The sequence below is a fragment of the Callionymus lyra genome, chromosome 15, assembly GCF_982586985.1.
Source record: "Callionymus lyra chromosome 15, fCalLyr1.hap1.1, whole genome shotgun sequence".
Lineage (NCBI taxonomy): Eukaryota > Metazoa > Chordata > Actinopteri > Syngnathiformes > Callionymidae > Callionymus > Callionymus lyra.
This window is the reverse complement of record NC_141832.1, coordinates 19,749,156-19,768,240: the sequence shown is the minus strand read 5'-3', so window position 1 is coordinate 19,768,240 and position 19,085 is coordinate 19,749,156. Positions and strand designations below refer to the sequence as shown.

The following is a 19,085-nucleotide window of genomic DNA, read 5'->3' as shown; positions in this document are numbered from 1 at the left end:
CAGGCTAAATATATCCCGCTAAGTCATTTAACATGAGGATATTTTAACAACAATTCAATCATAATTTAATGTTAACAGAGAGAGATAAAAGGGAAATTACTAATCCAAAAATTCATTTGAAAAGTTACATATGTAATGAACATGAACAAAATCAACATCAAGACTACAGAGATCAAGACAATGAAAAATGACCAATGAACTAATCCAGATTGTATTTTTACTCTTAAATAGATACTTTCTAGATTAGCAGTAATACTTGAATAGAAATACATTTTAAAGTAACACATTCTATAGCTCTTGCCACAAGCCATGATAAAACCATCAACTATATGATTGTAGAAAATGAACTTCCTGTAACAAAATGACAACAACCACCTGTCAACATTTAGAATTCCATATATAAGCCAAGGACGGAATGTAGTTTTCTTATCCAAGACAATTGTCCATCCAAGATAGCTCATTAGTAGTTTTGTCTAGTGGAGAAGAAAACTTCTCTATGAAGTTGACTAATAAAAGCACTTTAATCATCCTTCAAAGAAGGTGAGGACCTCTTTTCTTTTGGACATTATGTGTGAAGTTTTGATATAGTCATACTTTTAAACCCATCTGGTCATTATTAAATCTGCTCAGACTGTTTAATGTGAGTTTTCTTTCCCCCCAAAACAACATCGTTCGCCGCCGACTAATTAGTGAGAGAAGTCGCCTTCAGGTTGGAGATGCAAGACAGGCGCTTCTGATGTCTCACTGATGTGGAAGACGAGACTTCTGCAGATGTTTTGAAGTCTGAAGGGAGAGGCGGTCTTCTCCTCTCGAGTGTGCGTCACATAAACATGCTCATACGACACACACACTTAAAGCAGACTGACTGATCGCACAGCTGGATGGCAGGAATTCAGTTACTCAAAATATCCAAAAATATCCGTAATCATTGACAGATTTATACAATTAATGTAGTACTGAACACTTACTAGTCATTAAAGGAAGATCTTAAATGTCTTCTTTACAGCACCAGGTCGTGCACAAACACCCGCACACATGTCGTCTCTCTGGTGTTTTCCTGATTTAAATGCCAAAGTCAGCCGAGTGAAAACGAAAGCTCATATATTTGGCTTTAATGAGTCCTTCAGAAATGTTATTTGTACGTCATTGCACGTCAAAATTATTGAGTTCTTATTTGATTTTACTTAATCTTTCTAAACTAGATATAGGAAGGAGCGAAAACTGTCCATTTTTAATTATAATCTTTCCGTGTCAAGATTTTGACAGCGTTTTTGTGACAGTTCGTAGGAAAGAAACTCACCATTGTCTTACAGTTTTTCTCATTTGAATAAGCAGCTGCACCGACCTAACATTTTCCTGTATACTAAGAAATGGACGTTGTTAAAATAAATAGATGCACAGGGAAAAGAGAAAGAATAAACATTTCCTTCTGTCTGGTGTTTGTATGTGTACTCCCTTTACTTTTCTGCTTCTCCTCCCTGTACAGTCCACAAACAAACATTGACTAAAGTGTTTGTGAAGTGGTTGTCGATGTGTGCTTTGCAATGGACCGTTTCCCACCTCTTTCCCTCTTGAAAGCTCAAGAATCCATCTGCTCTTAAGGGCTAAGGCTTTTTTTATTTTGAGTTTCCTGGAGTAAGTAGCTGGTTTTGGCCTGTTCTTAGCCCCTTGATTAAGAGTAAACGAAAGATAAATTGAAGCTACAGTATCACACAGCGCTAACATTAGCCTCTACAACAAGGTGTCTGGGACAAAACAAATGAAACTGCAGAATCAATGACTTTACCGTCGGATTCTCTGCATGCCATCAGGATAAAAAATGAATACATTAGCCCAATTAGATTAAATTACGCCCATACAGAGTAGGGGAAAAAATGTAGGTTCATTCAGGTGCATGAACTACACTACATCATTGCAATTACACATCTAATGGAAGCAGCTATTCCCAAGGTTTCAATAAAATGCAGGCGCTATAACCTGTGACATATGGAAATCACTATCAGGGTTTCCAACAAAAATCATGCTGGCACCAAGAGAGAATGGGTCACATTCATATGACTTGGCTTTTTTGAGTTTATGCTTTTGCACATAAAACACCCCCAGGCAGGTTAAAGATGTAACCGTGGTTCTATGAATGCTCTGTCCTAAACAGGCAGTCGCTAAGGGTTGCCTAGGAGAGCATGTAGAGGGCAAAGCAGGCATTAAGTAGAATTGTTGTTTAAAATGAGGAGAAATACTTAAGTACATTGTAGCACAGTAAAGCCAATTTTCATTACTCGAGTGCATGATTTGACTATTTGAAACAAAATGTTTCCATCCACCTTATTAACTGAGCTCAAATGAATTTACAAAACTGGCCATGATACCCACTCTTAGTCCAGACTGATGTTGGTACTGAGCCACATAGCAACTTGAAGGAAAGTCTCTTTTTTTAATCAATCGATGGACTATTGGAAAGTGCTCCATCATCTGAATTCAATGTTCGACCATCTTACTTCAAAACTGACGAGTGATTGGGAAGGAACTGCCCCATAGGGTAGTTCAACTGTATTGTAACTTGATGGTATCTGTAGCCATTCAGGTGAAGGCAAAGTGTGCTGTCAACCGATCATTTCTAAAAGGTGAGCAAACAATATCACAAGGCTATTTTGGAGGTCACCGCCTTGTACTTTTTTACACAAGGTAGCCTGTGGCTAATTTCCTGCTTGGATGTTGCCCCAGCTTTCTGAATGTCGCCTGGTTTATCGGCAATAGAGAGTTACATTTAGGAAAAAGGAGGAATGTTGATCAGACAATCCGGGGCTAAAGCCTAGAGGAGTTGGTGGTGGACCCTGATGTGAAAGATCTACTGATAATGGACGTCAATCAAGGCTTAGCAACTGATAGATACAGTATAAGCCGCCCAGGCAGTGCTCAGATCAGTGCAAGAGGGTAGTTGGTTGGATAAATACCTCGTGCAGGATCCCAAAGCACAATCGTTGAAATTGCAGATGCCAGAAAGTATTATCGTTATTACAACTCTAATGTCATGAGGGATAACTTGGGATGTAAACAATGTTGCAGAAGAAAGTATTTAATGTTCACTGAGTGATGCTCTGTCTCTGAAGGAGGGAGCATTTCATGCAACAAAGAAATCCCTCCGAGGGAGAAAACGACATTGCAAAACAACGCGTCTCCAGTGCGAAGACGCTCAGGTACACTTTGTTGATCCACGCTTCAAAGAATTCACATTATTCAGGATTATATTTCATACATCAGTCATCGCCCTTGCTAGATCAAAAGCCTCGGAGACGAGGGCGCTGTTGTGATCTGTGTCCTGGGACCATATGTCGGTGGTATCGAGAATGCAAACTATGTAGCTTCCGCATCCATCATAGGTGTCTATGCGTGTAGTTTGTGCATATGCAAAATCAAATACAATATGGATTAAATATCCAAAGATGATACATTTTCAGCACAAATTCAGCCAAGGTACTACTCTTGTTTAATGGCAGTGCACAGTATCGCTGACAAAGAGAATAGACTGTCAGCTGGGTGGCAGAAGAGATATTCCTTTTCCTTCCTCTGTCCTGGGAACACTGCGTTGTACTACAGCAGTTCTGACAATCATTTGAGTCTGTTCTTGTACCCTTTCTGAGGTGGGCTCTGAAGGAGCACTCAAGCAGCTCCGGAGGACGTTTGTTCTTCTTCACAGGATCCCCATCTGGGTCTTGAAAGTGATGGTATCTGAGTGCACAAATGTGTACAAGTGTTAAAATAACATTGACCGGAGGGGCTTTGCAAACACAATTGGTTCTGTCAGACATGGGAGACCCATGTAGGCATTCGTCCGTCTGTCAACTTCAAAAGTTATAAACAGATTTCAATGAAATATTCATAAAATGTTGACAAAGTAAAAGGAATGGATGATTCTTTTTTTCATCTAGACACCGATGGTTTTTGGATTGCGAACAATTTGCAAAAAAAAAACACCAAAAGCCAACCACCTCAAATTCATTTATAACACTGCACTTCATCAGAACAATAAAAAAACAACCTGCTGTGATGCCAAAACACGTTGTCGCACATTCATACTCTCTTTCCAACTGTGATGTCGGATGTTCTGACAACACACGATTGTTGACAACGATTTGTCAGCATGCTGCGGCCAGAAATCTCATTGAAGACCATCAGCCGCACTCTCTTTTCTGTAATTTTGGTCTGTGAAAAAAGGCTTTATCTCGGCATTTGTTGTGTCTTTAAAAAAAAAGTATTTGAGCAGCTTTGGCAAACGTTTTTTCTTTTTTTTTTTTTTTTAGCGAGGCATCAGCAATAACCATCGGATCATTTCACATGGTGTGACAATGAGAGTGCTGATGAGTTTAGTGTACTTTTTTTCTGTGCTTGGGGCGGTAAAAGGAAGAGATTTGGCAGAAAGCATTAAATGACGGAAAGAGGACAGGACGAGCTGGAGGGAGACAGATCAAAAGAAGCGTGGAGAGGATGGGGAGCGTTGATGGAGGGAATGAGGGACTTCAGCCTTGGGATATTATCTTTTCATCTCATGCCAATTATTTCTAATTTTATTCGTCGAATATCTTCGCAACCCAAATATTAGTGTGTGCTTTTAACCTCTTCTGGGATATTGTCATTGCTGATTTAGAGAAAACTGTTTTCCACGCCTGAATCTGCATTCCAAGTGTCTATTAATGGGGATTACAATGAATCTGTCAGTCCTGGGTTATGGTCAGTCATTTAAAAATGTTTTAATATATTGTTATCGTCATATTTTTCAGAAATATTAATGGTGTTGTAGTTCTCGAGTTCTTTTTCCTCTGTCTCCTAATAGTGGTCTCAACCAAGATTGTTTTTCCACACCCTTCATATGAAAATACTTGCTGAAGCTCCTGACATTGCCCGGGGATTTTTACAAGACAAAAAAAAACGAAAAAAACATTTAAGAGAAAAATGCAAGGACACATTTTACTGTCCCTTTAACATGCTTGCGTGGACTCAAAAGCGTGCTAGGTTTACTAAAACGATCGTAAAACGATGCGGAAGTACTAAGGGCTAAAAGAAGGCTAAGAAACGTTGGAGGACTTGCTCAATATTTGAGCTATAGATCTCCGATTTAGTTCAAAACCTTTCTTGTAATGAGACGAAAGAAATAAGTGCTATTGTCGCATCAATAATAAGGGAATAGTAATGCATGACTTTCTGTCCTTTTTTCATTTGCTGACGTTTAAGGCCAAAACTGAAAAATCTGGATTGTGTACGTTCCTTGAAAATTAATGACAAAAATGAGCTTAAAAAAACAAAACGATATATAAATTGCATCTTTTTTTATGTTGTCAAAAAATACTATACAATAATTATGTTTTAAGAACTCTAAAAAATTCAATTGTTTACTGGATGAAACTGAAATAATCAAAACAAATTACCATCAGAACACAGGTGTTGGTTACTTTGTTGTTTATAACTTATAATGTGTTTTTTTTTTTAACGAGAACTAGAATACATTTCAGCAGTGACAGCAATGACTAAAACAAAATTAAAATGCTTTTTTTTTTAAAGTGTCTCGGTCTTGGCATTAGTCTGGAAAGGTTTGGTTTTGGCTCCGTTTTTCTTGGTCTTCTTAGTCTTGGTTTTAGCAGAGTTGGTCTTGACTACTTGTCTTATAGAGGATACATATTTTTGTATAACCTTATCTGAAAAATAAGGGCTTTCAGTGCAAAAATATATTAAATCTTAAAATCAATTAATTGAGCCAAAAAAAGGATTTGAGCTGTCGAAGACATGTGTATTTGTCGCTGTCACATAATAAGAAATGACCTGTGTTGGACATTGAAGTCATGTTTTCTATTTTAAGCGTGCAAGCTTCACACTAACCCCTGGTTCATTAATTCAACTAGACAGGGAAGAAGGCAGAGGGTATCAATAAGAGTATTTTCTTGTCTGATTTGTTCATAGCATCAATTCTCTGGCAGGCTCTGTAAACCATTAGATTGTGTGGGTCTAATGTGTAACGCTTCTGGGAGCTGGAATTGTGCCCAAAAATTCATAAATTGTTTATCCGACATCACAGAACACGCTGTAAATGTCATGTTTCACCAAACTCTTAACCGATACTGGCACCGCAGACTTTTCTGCACTTGTGCCTCCTTTTAACATTTCTTTCAATTTGCAGACTCGAAGGACACTTGAGGATTTTCTATGTAGCTTGTAACTTACACAAGAACAGCCACTTGGAATTGTTTATGTGCTCGGAGACACAGCAGGAAAAAGGCATTAGTGGGGAGAAGGGAGCTCAATAGGTGCAGCAGAGCAGAGACCTTGGCATCACGGTCCTTTCATCCTGTCTTACTTTTAGAGAGACAAGGGCGTCTCACTTGAAAGGGCCAAACGTTGCAGCCTCAATGAGATAAGTCTGTCGTCCTTGTCAGAAAAGAATTGCCCAAACATTGCTGAGATTATCTGCATAGCTCAGCTGGAAAGAGGAAAATGAATAAAACTTGCTTTGAAGCGACATCAGTTTCTCGCTCTCTGACTGTGCCGGTTTGCAATCTTTGTGTTTTATCACCAACTGTGTGCAAGGAAAGCAAATAAAAGCAAGTCGAGGCTCACTTGTTTAATCTCCGTATTTCCCGAGCTCATGGTCGGTGGTGAGTTTATCTCTCTTTCTTAAGTCTAGTTAAAGTAATAGTTCAAGCTAAATTGACTTATTTTTTACTCACTCTTATGTTGACTAATGGAATATTGTCAGAGTAATCTGTTCCTTTTTTAGAGTTATAGACAAAAATGTATGTTCATTTTAATGTAGGGACTGGAGCTCAGTTGTCTTCATCTTTGTCCAAAATTACACACTTAAAAACATCCAAATACCTCCTTGCTGCTCGTCTGTAATGTCCATCTTGGTCACCACAAGAGGGCTTTGAAAATATGGACAATGCTTCATGAGAACATCACTTGTTAACACAAGTTGGTTCGACAAGATGCTAATGCTAATGTACAACATTATGGTAGATTATTATTTTGAAACTGAGAATGTATTGGTTGTATCTGTGTGACCACAGTTGTGTAGCTACACAAGAACATTTGTGACGTTGGGATTTTGACGAGGATTTGACAGATACTGAGTAATACTTAAAAAAAAGCCTAAAAAAATATGTTCTTAGTTCTGGTTTTTCATCGTCGGTTCTTTTTTTTTTTCTTTAACTTATGTTCTTATTTTAAGGCACATTGTGTCATCGACACTGAACAGAAACTGGGAAAATCTAGAAAAAGATAAATAAAACATTGAACAATAAATAAAAACTTCTTTTTTTTTCCCCAATTATCTTTCTATCTATTTCTATTTTTCTTTTCGTGCTTAAAACAGTGACAACGAGAGAGAGAGGGCATCCCTTGGTGAGGCATACACTGTCGAACTAAGTGCTTTTTCAAAACAGATAAAGGCGTGAATGTGTTTTTATTGTTATGGTGCATAGAATGTTACCCCTAATAGAACCACAGCTTTTTGGTGTTTTAGTTCAAAATGTTTGCATTTTATCACACAGATCTAATATGTAAATTTTTGTTTTGAACTTATACAACACTAGTGGTTCTACCCCAGCAAGAAATGGTCTAAATGTAATGGACCAAGTAATTTAACTGATCTGATTTGCCCATTGCTTATTATCAATAACCCCTGATGGTGTCACATCAAAGTTGATTCATCAGTTTGTGTGATGATTTATTAGCTTCTTTTTTTTTAAACTTAAAGCAGAATTAGTTTGAAGCCATACAAGTTCTTGGACACGGTAACAAATAAATAGTCACAGAAAGTTCTAATTCTAATTCTTCTTATACGATTTTTAATTTGTAATGTAGGATCTCATAATTTAAATATCCATAAAGAATATCATCATTTCACGAATCGCTGTAATCCCTCCGTCATATGTTACAGCCCGAGCAGATGCTCCGAGGAAATAGTTGTGAGAAAGGTTTTCCAGAAATGTAAGCTTGGCAAACATCTTCCGCTCCCTGCCAGCGAGCAAAGTAACATAGACAAGAACACAACTTTTTCTCTCGAATTGCTTGGTCAGGGTTTTCCTCCTCTACAACGACCAGTGTCTATTAGGAAAGGCATCACCATTAACGTATGTCTGTTTTCGTTCGTCATTTCTTCAGTTAATCTAGATTTTCTCTTTTAACGGTGACTTAAAAAATGTAAAATATATGTGTTTTTTTTTTATTCCAATTGATATAAAAATCTATTTTAATCCTTTCATTAAAAAAAGAGTTGATCCAATGCTGCACAACTGTTCGATGCATGTTCTCCCGCAACAAGAAGGCGAACGTTAATCAAGGAGAAATATCGTAGACCCTTTCACCTGTCAGTCAAACTGAGTCTACTTGAAGCTTTTTCTCTCATTTGAAAATGAATCAGGCTGGCAGTGGAGCGGGAGAAGATGATCCCTGGCCTGGAACTGTCAACCAATGATTCTCGCAACTTCTCTCTCCTTTTCCTGCTCGACTTGCACCAGCTAAACTCCTCCTGTGACCTTCAATCCATTATCATCACTCTTGTATTTATATCTATAATGTATAGGAAGTAGATATTAATGATATATTTGAATAGTTTTGTTTCACAAAATCCTGCTAGTGTTTCTACATTTACAATTGAGTTACAAATAATTCATATTTGAATGTACTGTATTCATGAGTTTGAATGATTATTATGTAAACTGAACTCAACGACCGCTCGTAGCGAAGCATGTCTCTCCTGGTTTTCTACTGGAACAATATTTTCTTCTGCAAACTGGTGGATAAATGTTTTATTTTGGGTTTCTTTAGCCTTTATCTAGTCTTAGTTTGTTTATTATCGTGGTGCTGAAGCCTTTAAGAATCTTGTTTTCAACGAGAAATATCTGGTCACTGCTCTTGAGAGAGTGAGGAATCCTTCAAAATATTTGTTGATTTAGATTGTGATCTAGAACAGAGTATCTGTGTCAAAATATGAACTTTGTTTAAGTATTTATTTGGAGAGCATCTTGACTGCTGGTCTAAGATAAATACAGACCCATCTAGTTGTCAACAGATCCAGCGTTGAGAGGTGCTGTGTGATGAACCACCACTAGGACTGGGTATCGCTCGAAAACCTTTGATACCGGTACTGATACTGATGCATTCCATCGGCACCAATAATAAGAGTTTAAGAAAACTACATTAGATGTGGTACAAATCTTAAGTAAAATTTTTCAGCGTTGGTAAATATTTACTCCAAAATGTTTTTTTTTAATATAACATTAAATTATTTTCATTAGTTAAATGTTATTTTATGTTGTCACCATAAATAATTCCAGTGTTGTGTTTACAACGCTGATGATAAAAGTTTTCTAAATCTGATTCTGATTCTAAATAACAAATAATTTACAATGCAAAATAATTTATTAATATGTTATGTTTTTCTGCAGAAAAATCCCAGAAAGATACTCGATCTTAAGGAGGTATTATTTTCTGTTGTTCGTCTGTATGTTAGTGAAACACTTTTTTAGTGAGGTTTTCATGAAACTTTAATATCTGGATTAAAAACTAGACATTACATTTTGGTGTTTCGAGTGAAAACCCAGTGGACTCCCATGATCAACGCTATCTTGCCCACACTTTTGTGTAATTTAGACCCTTTTTCTTGCTCAGTTTTTGCTGAGATTTGCAAGTGAGTTATTCTGAATTGGATTGTTTATATATATATATATATATAATAAAGATTATTGAACAATCATGTTGAAAACGCTACTTGGCAGCGGTTTGCAAATTTCGAAATACTTTTTAACACTTTTTTTTTAATCTATTTAAAATATAGTTTCTTTAAATGAAAGTACTTACTTTTCAATTACTATTGTATTATCTCATTAAATACGAACTTAGATTTCTTTTTTGCCCTTTTTTAGTTATATATGTATAGAGTTATATATGTATTTCATGTGATGATTGTCTTAAAAAGACACACCCCATCAAAATAAATCCCATTATTCTTAACTTAGTCACAACATTATGACCAATTAATGATTGTCTGTGTGAATAATGACAATTTATTTTGCTATCCAAGTCATAATTCTTGTTTTTTTCTACTCTTATCCTTTTTTTTTGGTGTACCATTTGCAAATGGGATAGTAAAAATGGTCTTGGGGAACAAATGAATTTCGTGGATAATAAAGAAAATACATTCTAACAAGCGCTTTTGGCAGCTCCACGCTGCTCTCTGCTGGACAATCATGTACAAATATATATTGTCACGCCTTCCAACAAATCAGATCACCCTGATAATTCAGTACATAACTGTAAAATCTCATGGATACCAGCCTCTCTATGAGTCTCAGCCGCAGCCTCGAAAGTCAAAAACAACCAAAACAAATCCAAAACAGAGAAGCTGTCGTCTGAGCACTTGAAAGACATTTTGTTTTCTCTCTGTGTCGGTTCGCTCCTAGCAGGTGTGTAATTGAATATCTGTCACTGCGAGACAACGCCATCAGATTCTCAGCAGTAGGTCGACAGCTCACAAGAACATCCATTGCTGCACATAAAAGATGACGAGTCTGTGCGCAAGCTCGCTGAAAGTGCTGGACCACATACAGAGGAACACGGGTTGTCGAGGTGGTCGCCAGGAGGTTGAAACGTGTCAGAGATCTGCGGAGTCACATCTGTCATTGGCTGATTTTCCTGTCTCACCTTGTCTCTGCAGGATCCCAACTTGTCAAGAGCTTCCCATCGTCTAAGTGTTTGCATCTCTGGCACGAGGATAATAGGTGAGTCACGATCGCAGCTATAAAGTAGAACATTTAAACCACATGAAGAAAATGTTTTTGGCTGGATGGGATTCCTGGGTAACTTTTCTCAAGATTCCATTAGAATTATACGGGTTATTCAATATTCTGCAAAAGTCAGAGAAACAACTTTCATGATCATGGGCTCTTAGCAAAGCAGAGATCTATCGCAGATATGTCTTCGAGTGCCAAGCGCAGAGTTCTAACGAAATGGCAGCTCTTTGTAGTATTAATGTTTAGGTAAACGCCTCTAGTCACTCTAAACACTTGTCTTCTAAGATTGCCGTGCCACGTGTTGGTTGTGGAATTTTATCGCAGTTTTATGTCGTCTAGAGAGAATCTGTTTTATAAGTTGTCTTACGCAGATGTCTGTCCTTGTCCTTGTTGGAACCAGACTTGCTGGCATCATCTACAGATCGTTTTGTATCTCTCACTGGGAGTGTCGACTTCACCTGACCTGACGAATAGCTGAGCAAGTGGATTCTATAGAGAGGCAATGATTATTTAATATGAATTAAATATGAAAGATTATCAGTTAATCAAGTGATTATTTGAAATGTGTGTTAAATCTAGATGACCGATTACAGTAAAGTTTTCATATCCTTACAGTAGCTACAGATTCAATATATGGATACACTAAAGGGCCATTTTTGGTTGCAATATCTTGTAAAATGAGTTCATATTCTGTACGAGGAAAAAAAACAACATGTTTGTACGTCAGATGTGGGTCGACCAGAGACCACTAAACATGATCTTTATCTCCTACAAACGTAGATTTCTTATCTCATATTATTGTGATGTTATGTAGTACGGATGTAAATATAAAGAAATTAGGTAATTGGAACCAAAAGGTAAATATACAAGATTCAAAATGTCACTTTAGTGCTTCCAAAGAAACAGTCAAGATGAAATCTAAAGGACTTAATCTGTAAACCTGGTGTAAACCTTCAACAGAGAGAGCTGGACTATACATCAAAAACATCTGCTGTACAGAAACACTGAGTTAGCATAATCATGTTAATGCTTACATTTGAGAACTCTATTTATCAGTTAATGATTAAAAACTAAATATTAATAGGTTGGAAATGTCGAGGATAAATCCTTTTATTAAGACTTTTATTAAGATGTATGTGTTAAGAACTTTGTCTAGATCATGAATATTATTTAATTCAAGTCATGAATATATTATTATTTTTCATTTTTAATTATTTATATGTAATTTCATGTTAATGTCTCTTATTTTATTTTGATGTATTGAATTTTATTATTCTGGATTGCCACCGCAAATATATCCCTGTGTCACTGCCCAACGTTTCTGATTCTGGTTCTGAAAAGGCAAAGTCCTTTCTTTCAATTATGTTTTTAATGACACAACAACTCAGTGGTCAAACAACTCAGTGTACAGCATCGATATGATATGAAATAATATTTAATTCTCCAGAAAATACATTTAAAAATGATCATATCACCAAAACTAATAAATATCAGTATTAGTCAAAGGTCTTAAAACTGATGCCATGTGATCGGAAACATCCCAGAATTACCACTTATTCCTCATGGAATGTTATTAAACTTCGATGTCTGTGAAGCAGCTGGAGGTTTGTTGAAAAGTAAAAGAAGTCAAGGATAAAATAAAGAGCTGTTACATCAACGTGTTTAAAGAAATAGTTCTCAAGGTTTTCCTTAAAGTATAATATGGGGGTATCTTTGTTTAGAGTACAGTACTTGAACTGGAGCTGATTTTATAAGAAGCTGTTTCCCACCAACCCTCTTTAAATGTGAGCCAGCATTCCCGCTTCAAGGCTGTGTTAGTTTTGGTTTATTTATCGAGGTCAGTCATTTGTTATACATTCCGGAAGATCAAATATTTTGAATTCCTCTCACTCTTGAGTAAAAGTTATTTTGTAAAAATGTCTTGGGAGGACAGTGTTTTCCATTTCTACTGAGGCCAAGATGATGCTCACCTGCCAGGATTGATCGTCAGCATATTGCATTCACTCCCTTAATGATGAAATGCAGTGAGAGGATCATTAAACATCATATCAGCCAGAACCAGACGTTCGACCCATGCCAGTTTGACTACTGTCCCAACTCTGTTTTTCATGAGTCTAAATCAGGGACGAGCAATTACATTTCCATAGGGACTGTCAGTGCGAAATACAGAAGAGACAATAAAAAAACGGGATGGGGAAATAAAGTAAAGCTAAATAAAATCTCATTATATACTGTTACAATAGTAGTACAACACTATTTTCTTTTGAAGTATAATACGTACTCACAATAAACAAAACATAACTTATCCGTCATTCACTGTCAGAATGATTTAAACATGAACAAGTTTTACTCTCACAAGGGCCAAATAAAAAGGCTTCACATCTGACCCTGTACCACACTTTGACCAGGTCCGGTCAAAGACCTTTAACAATAGGATCGACCCCCCAGTATCTGGTGAATTTGATTCTTCCTTGCTTGTTAAATAGACTATGAATGGTTTGGGACCTAAAACATAGAATTCAGGTAGTCTTATCGATGTTTTCTTATTTCTCTGGATGCTCTGGTCGACCTAACATGTCTTCTGATCTGAGACCCAGACCCAGGTTTGGCAAGACACCGTCCCCTTAATCCTCAAGGTCAGATCAAGACGAAGACCTATACCTTTTGGTCACATGAATAAGGTTTTTGTCAGTTTTAATAATAAATAATATAAAGGAGCAGAATGATTATCTCGGTTGAGACCAGTATTACGGCTGAAATGGAGGGAACTGGACACCTAGAAGACCAAGACCATTTGCCATCAAGACCAAGATATCAAATGAGTATTCTGGAGACCAGACTGAAGATCTACAACACTACTTTGATGTTTTAAGTTGCAGTTCAATTTGAGGATAAGCTCCTCTAAGTCTAAAGCCTTGGTTACTTAGCAGAGCAGGATAGAATGTTCTAGGCAAGTCTTTCAACCCACTCTCACTTGTGTTTAAGAAGATATACAACTATGATCGTGGAGGCATCATGTATGTCCTTCTGTGATCATCCTCCTCTGTTGATGGTTCCTTTGGTACTGATCAAGATCTGGCTCTGAATACGACTAGCAATGTCTGTCCTTCTATCAGAGACTGTAGTTTCAATGTGTTCCCTGTAATCAATTTACGTAACGTTATATTTTTGGAATGGCTTTCCATTGGAGGGTGGTTTGGGCAGGACCCTTGTAACTGAAATGTCATTCCCTGATACTCTGCAGGAAGATGGAAGTCCTTTATTTGGTTTATTGTGTTTCGATTTAGAACTTTTAAAATGGTTACCGACACATTCCAAGCTACTGTCTTTCAGTTGTGGATAAAAAACGTCTTTATATATGCAGAGGTCAGTCTGTAATTGATAAACCACCTCTTATAAAGTAAGCAATTGTGTGAAAATGTATGTTTGGGGCTCTTTCAATTTGACTTGAAGTGACGTTGACACATCCAGCGCTCAAGTCAATAAGCTAATTAAACTGCCAAGCTGAACTGACACTTTTGACCACCGCTGGCGGAGACAGGATGTTGCCTCGAGGAAGAAGAAAGGGATACACTTTTTCACTTTAAACATACTCGTGTTAATGTCTGGAGGACAAAAGGGATTTACGAGTTAGCAATTCAAATGAGGATTTTAAAGTATAAGCGCTTGCTCGTCAAAACCTCAAATACCTTTTCCCCAACCTTGACTTTGAAATGAATATTTCGTCGTCTTTAACCTGAACATATGGCAAAAAGTCACTCCGAAAAAATTTTTATGTCACCAACGAATTGTGCTGGCTGTAATGTAACACATCAGAGGAAGGTCTGAGTGAACACGATGTTTAGTGTGTCGCGTTATATATATTTTCACGGCTCTGAAAGCTTTTTCAGCACAAACCTTGTCTGTAGATATTTCCTCAAATCAAGCAGCAGAGCACTCACAGACATAACTTCAAAAGGGAAAAGTGCTACATCCTTCCACACACACACACACACGCACGCACACGCACACGCACACGCACACACTCATTCTCACGCTCTTGATGTGTGTTACTGAAGGAGAACAAGGTGCCGCTAAAGCTTCTCTCTCATTTCTGTATTTCTGTCTAGACAGCAGGCGATGGATTTATACACCGTGCTGTCACTTAAAGGAACATGGAAAATGACTTTGCTTCGGCAGAAAACTGACAGGAGAACAGCAAAGATAATTTTTGCTGGAAGTGAAAATGGACGATCAAATGTGGCAAAGATTATGGAACACGGAACAAAACGGATTACGTTTGTTATGATAAATTGCTTCTCTTTCGTTTTTGGTTTTATCATCTAAAGAGCGTTTTCAGAATTGAATTTGCAGCTTTGCGTGAGTTTCAGTTTAGAACTGATTAACCAGAAAAATAAAAACAGTAATAAAGAGGTCAGTTAATAAAGGCTAAAATCTATTTTCTTTCTCGTAATATTGAATTGTAATGGATCTGTTATATCCATGTTATAATCCATGCAGGTTTTAAAACTCACACTTTTTGCACTGCAGATTACATCTCACTATTTTTTTGCAAAATATCTTTTATAAAGAAATGTCTAGTTAAGTTTATAGATTCATTTTCAAGCCTAAATAGTTTTAACCTTGTGTTAGAGATAACACAAGGGTTAATATTACCAACAATTAAAAACTAAAAAACACATTAATAATCTGTACTGGAAAAGGTAACATTATTGTATCGTAAAGGCATAAATTAAATATCGGAGATGATGTTTTTTGAAAGACAACCCTGCTTGAGTGTAAATCTCAAATCTATATTGAGTTATTTTCATTTTTAAAACATATTTTTTATTGATTTAAGGAGCATAAATATAAACACAAAAATTGAAAATACAATTCACATTCAGGGCTTTCAAAATAAAATAATAATAATAGTTAAACAATACATATTCAGGAGTGTTAATACAGATAGTGGACGTTAATGGAATAGATGAAAATAAAAATAAATACAAACAACAATGGATTGTAAATATTATGTGTTTGAGTTATTTAACCATGTTTAATAATGACTAAATACATGTCTTTCTCCCTCCTTACATGATCTATTATCATTATTTCTTATTGCATTGTTACTTCCTGCCAAGTAGGTTAACAATGTATTTGCTTTTTAAATTTTTATATAATGTGTGTTATAATTAAAAGAAATTAACTCCTGTAGAGGTTTTTGCTGATGTAATGCTAAAGAAAAATACATTATTTTTACAGTAGTGAACCAGAAACTGTTAACCTTAAGATGACTTATAACATTATATAAGACTAAATAAGAAACAACTGCTTTCAATAGTTGCAATGTTGATATGACTTTCAATATCATTACATTGTTAGAATACATTTGTGGTCAAGGACTCGACCTTTGACCCTATCCAACAAAGTTTGCATCTTGGAGCGATCAACCCGTTTAAAAACCTTCACTTAAACGTATTTAGGTTTAGGAAAAATGTTCCTCTAATTGTTAAATATTTGAGGCACATGATGATGTTGTTGACAGGTTGAGAATAATATCCCTATTAAAGCATCTTTAGCTTCCGCGTCTGCATAAATTCAAATCATCTCTTTATTATAGACGACTGATCTCCACAAAACCACTTCGATAGTGAGGCAACTTCGGTCAATCAATCACGGGAAGATCTTCGTACGATGCCATTGCCGCTCATAACTGGATATGATTGAGTCGGAGGAAATACGTTGGAGCATTCTCTGTGAGAAGATTAATGATAATGGAAAACATTTTTTTTTTTTAAATGAAGACAATGGAGTCCTACATCATGATTTCGGGATCATTTTCTCTGCTGCATGAGGAAAAAGATTCATCCCCCAGACCTCTTCATCATTACACACACACACATGCACACACACACACACAAAACAAACACCCCACGGCTTGACAACAACCAACGTTTCCAGCCCCATTACTCTGTCTCTCCCTCCAACCCATTTCTCTTCTGTAGTCCATTTATCACCTTTTCCCCTCATTAGCTTTAACTCTTGTTCCGAGGAGCAGCCTTTTCCAACCCTATATAGATTTATTTCTAACAAATGCTTAATTACCTTCATGCCGATGATTTCATGTTAAACTTTTATCTAGTTTTCTTTGGGAAAGCCGTGGGTTATTTAGAGTTCCACAAACTTCCAGAATTTCTTGAGTTCCATAATGGGTTTGTTCGCAACTTTCCAAGCACTTCTCAATTTCTTGGTATATGTTAAGGATCCTTTATATTATGGGCCTCAAACTAGAAGGTCTGTGGGCCATTTGAGGCCTGTGCGGTCTTCCATTTGATGTCCAAGTTTTCCTGTATCTGGGCAAAGCAAGTGACTTCATCTTCAAGTCAGATGGTTACAAAAACAAAGATCATTCCGCAATCCCTCAAATGTTGTCATTTATATAGCTTTGTTTATATAGTTAAGATAAAAATACATAAAGTTTGACAAAAATGTCCCGAAATTCACTGTGGAACCAAACAAAAATATACAATAAAATAAACAACAAACCTTCATATTAGATCAAAAACTGAGTTTAAGTTTGTATGGGGCTATTATTGTTGCTAAAGCTTGCGTGAAAGGATTTGAACATACATACCTGTATCTATACAGTGATCCACAAACGGAACTCCATTGACGAATGTGTGACTCGATTTGTATATGTGTTATTCAGAATAAGTATTCATCACTAACTTTGCACAAGATCTAAAAATCAAACAAACCTGCTCTTTTTTTGCATGTGACAACAGTCCTGTCGCCGTTCAAGGTCCATGAATGTGTAACATTTTTAAACAAATGCATCTGCTGCGATGACACCGTCCTGCCAGTAGGGTACGGATATCACAAATTAATTTAAATACTTTTATTTGTAAATGGCAGTTTACCCGCATTACATCATTAGCCAGTTTAGGTCATGGTTACAGCAAGATTCTAGGTTCGAGACCCGTCTAGTTCTTGTCATTCTTACGTGATTGGTTAGATTGTGGTTTAAAGAAATACATATTCAGGTAATAGTCTCAATAAGAGGCATTGGTGTCACATTCATCAACCGAGTTAAGCATTTGTGGATCACTGTACAGATACACATATATTTAAACAAATTCTTTTACGCATTTACAAAGCTTTAGCAACAATAATAGCCCCATACCACTGCTTTTTTCTGTATATTGTTCCCACCAGATTTTTTATCCTATCTGTAACTACAAGTAGCAGTTCAATGAGGTCTTCCAGGCCAGGCGACTCTAAAGAGGAACAGCGATAATAGGGCGACTCGCACAAAGATGTGATCCAAAGTTTCCTGTGACAGAGATCACTGATTAAGAGGCTACATGAGAATTAATGCTGGAGACCTTTGCCTGAGGCCATTTTCCTCTCTCGTAAGAACTTTCTAACACTTACTTTTAATGACATTAATTTATACAGTCTGCCACCGTTTGTACGCTCGAGTGGTTTTAGAAAGAGCCACAGATGTTCTCGCATACTTGGAATCCTCATAGAACTTTTGACTGATGCCAACTTGCAAGTAGATTACATTAAAGTAATAAAAAATATATTTAAATCATTAGCTGAGTTTCTTTTTTGGGAAACTTTAAGCGACAATTTACATGTTAAACAATGTTGTTTCAGAAAAGTGTCATGATGTCAAGTCTCCACATCATCTTGAAATACAGCATGTACATGTTTACAATGAGAGAAAGACTCTTGTCAGTTTTTGGTTTTGTCTTCTAAAAAGTCGCTCAGTATTTCATAGGAACACTCTGTCGCCAACCTTCTGCCGCCAAATGCATTGACACTCACAGACCCAATGGGCAGATGGGTCACCATGGATAGAACAACTGGTTTCAGGAGCCCGAATTCCTGCATCACGGTAACTGACTACATCCAGCTAGCAGAGGGGTGGGCAAACTCGGTCCTCAAGGGTTGCAGTGGGTGCAGGTTCGATCGAGCATGCACAGTTTAACCAATGAGGTTTCATCTAAAACAAGCAACACCAGACTGACAATCAACTGATTACACTCCTAAGACACCTGATTGGTCAAAATGTGTCCTCTTAATTGGTTGGAACAAAAACCTGCGCCCACTGTGGCCCTTGAGGACCGAGTTTGCCCACCCCTGAGCTAGAATCACTCGATCTTGCGCACTAGCTTGTGCTCCCTCTCCACCAGAGAGGCGACATCCATAGTGCTAGCTACTTCAGCCAAGGATTGGATCCTACAGTTGCTCACAACCACTAGATTTGACTACTGGGGGTAAGGCTGGTGATCCAAGCATGGGCAACTGGAAACAGGG

General features: G+C 37.0%; 1 protein-coding gene across 2 annotated transcripts in view; it reads left to right on the top strand.

The window, feature by feature from the left end:
- LOC148065232 (junction plakoglobin a-like) overlaps positions 1-19,085 on the top strand; it is a 93,269-nt gene that overhangs the window by 39,190 nt on the left and 34,994 nt on the right. For both annotated transcript variants that reach the window (XM_087810090.1, XM_087810091.1), the window contains exon 2: positions 10,703-10,766. The gene's annotated coding sequence lies outside the window, so the exon portion shown is untranslated. The remainder of the gene's footprint in view (positions 1-10,702; positions 10,767-19,085) is intronic.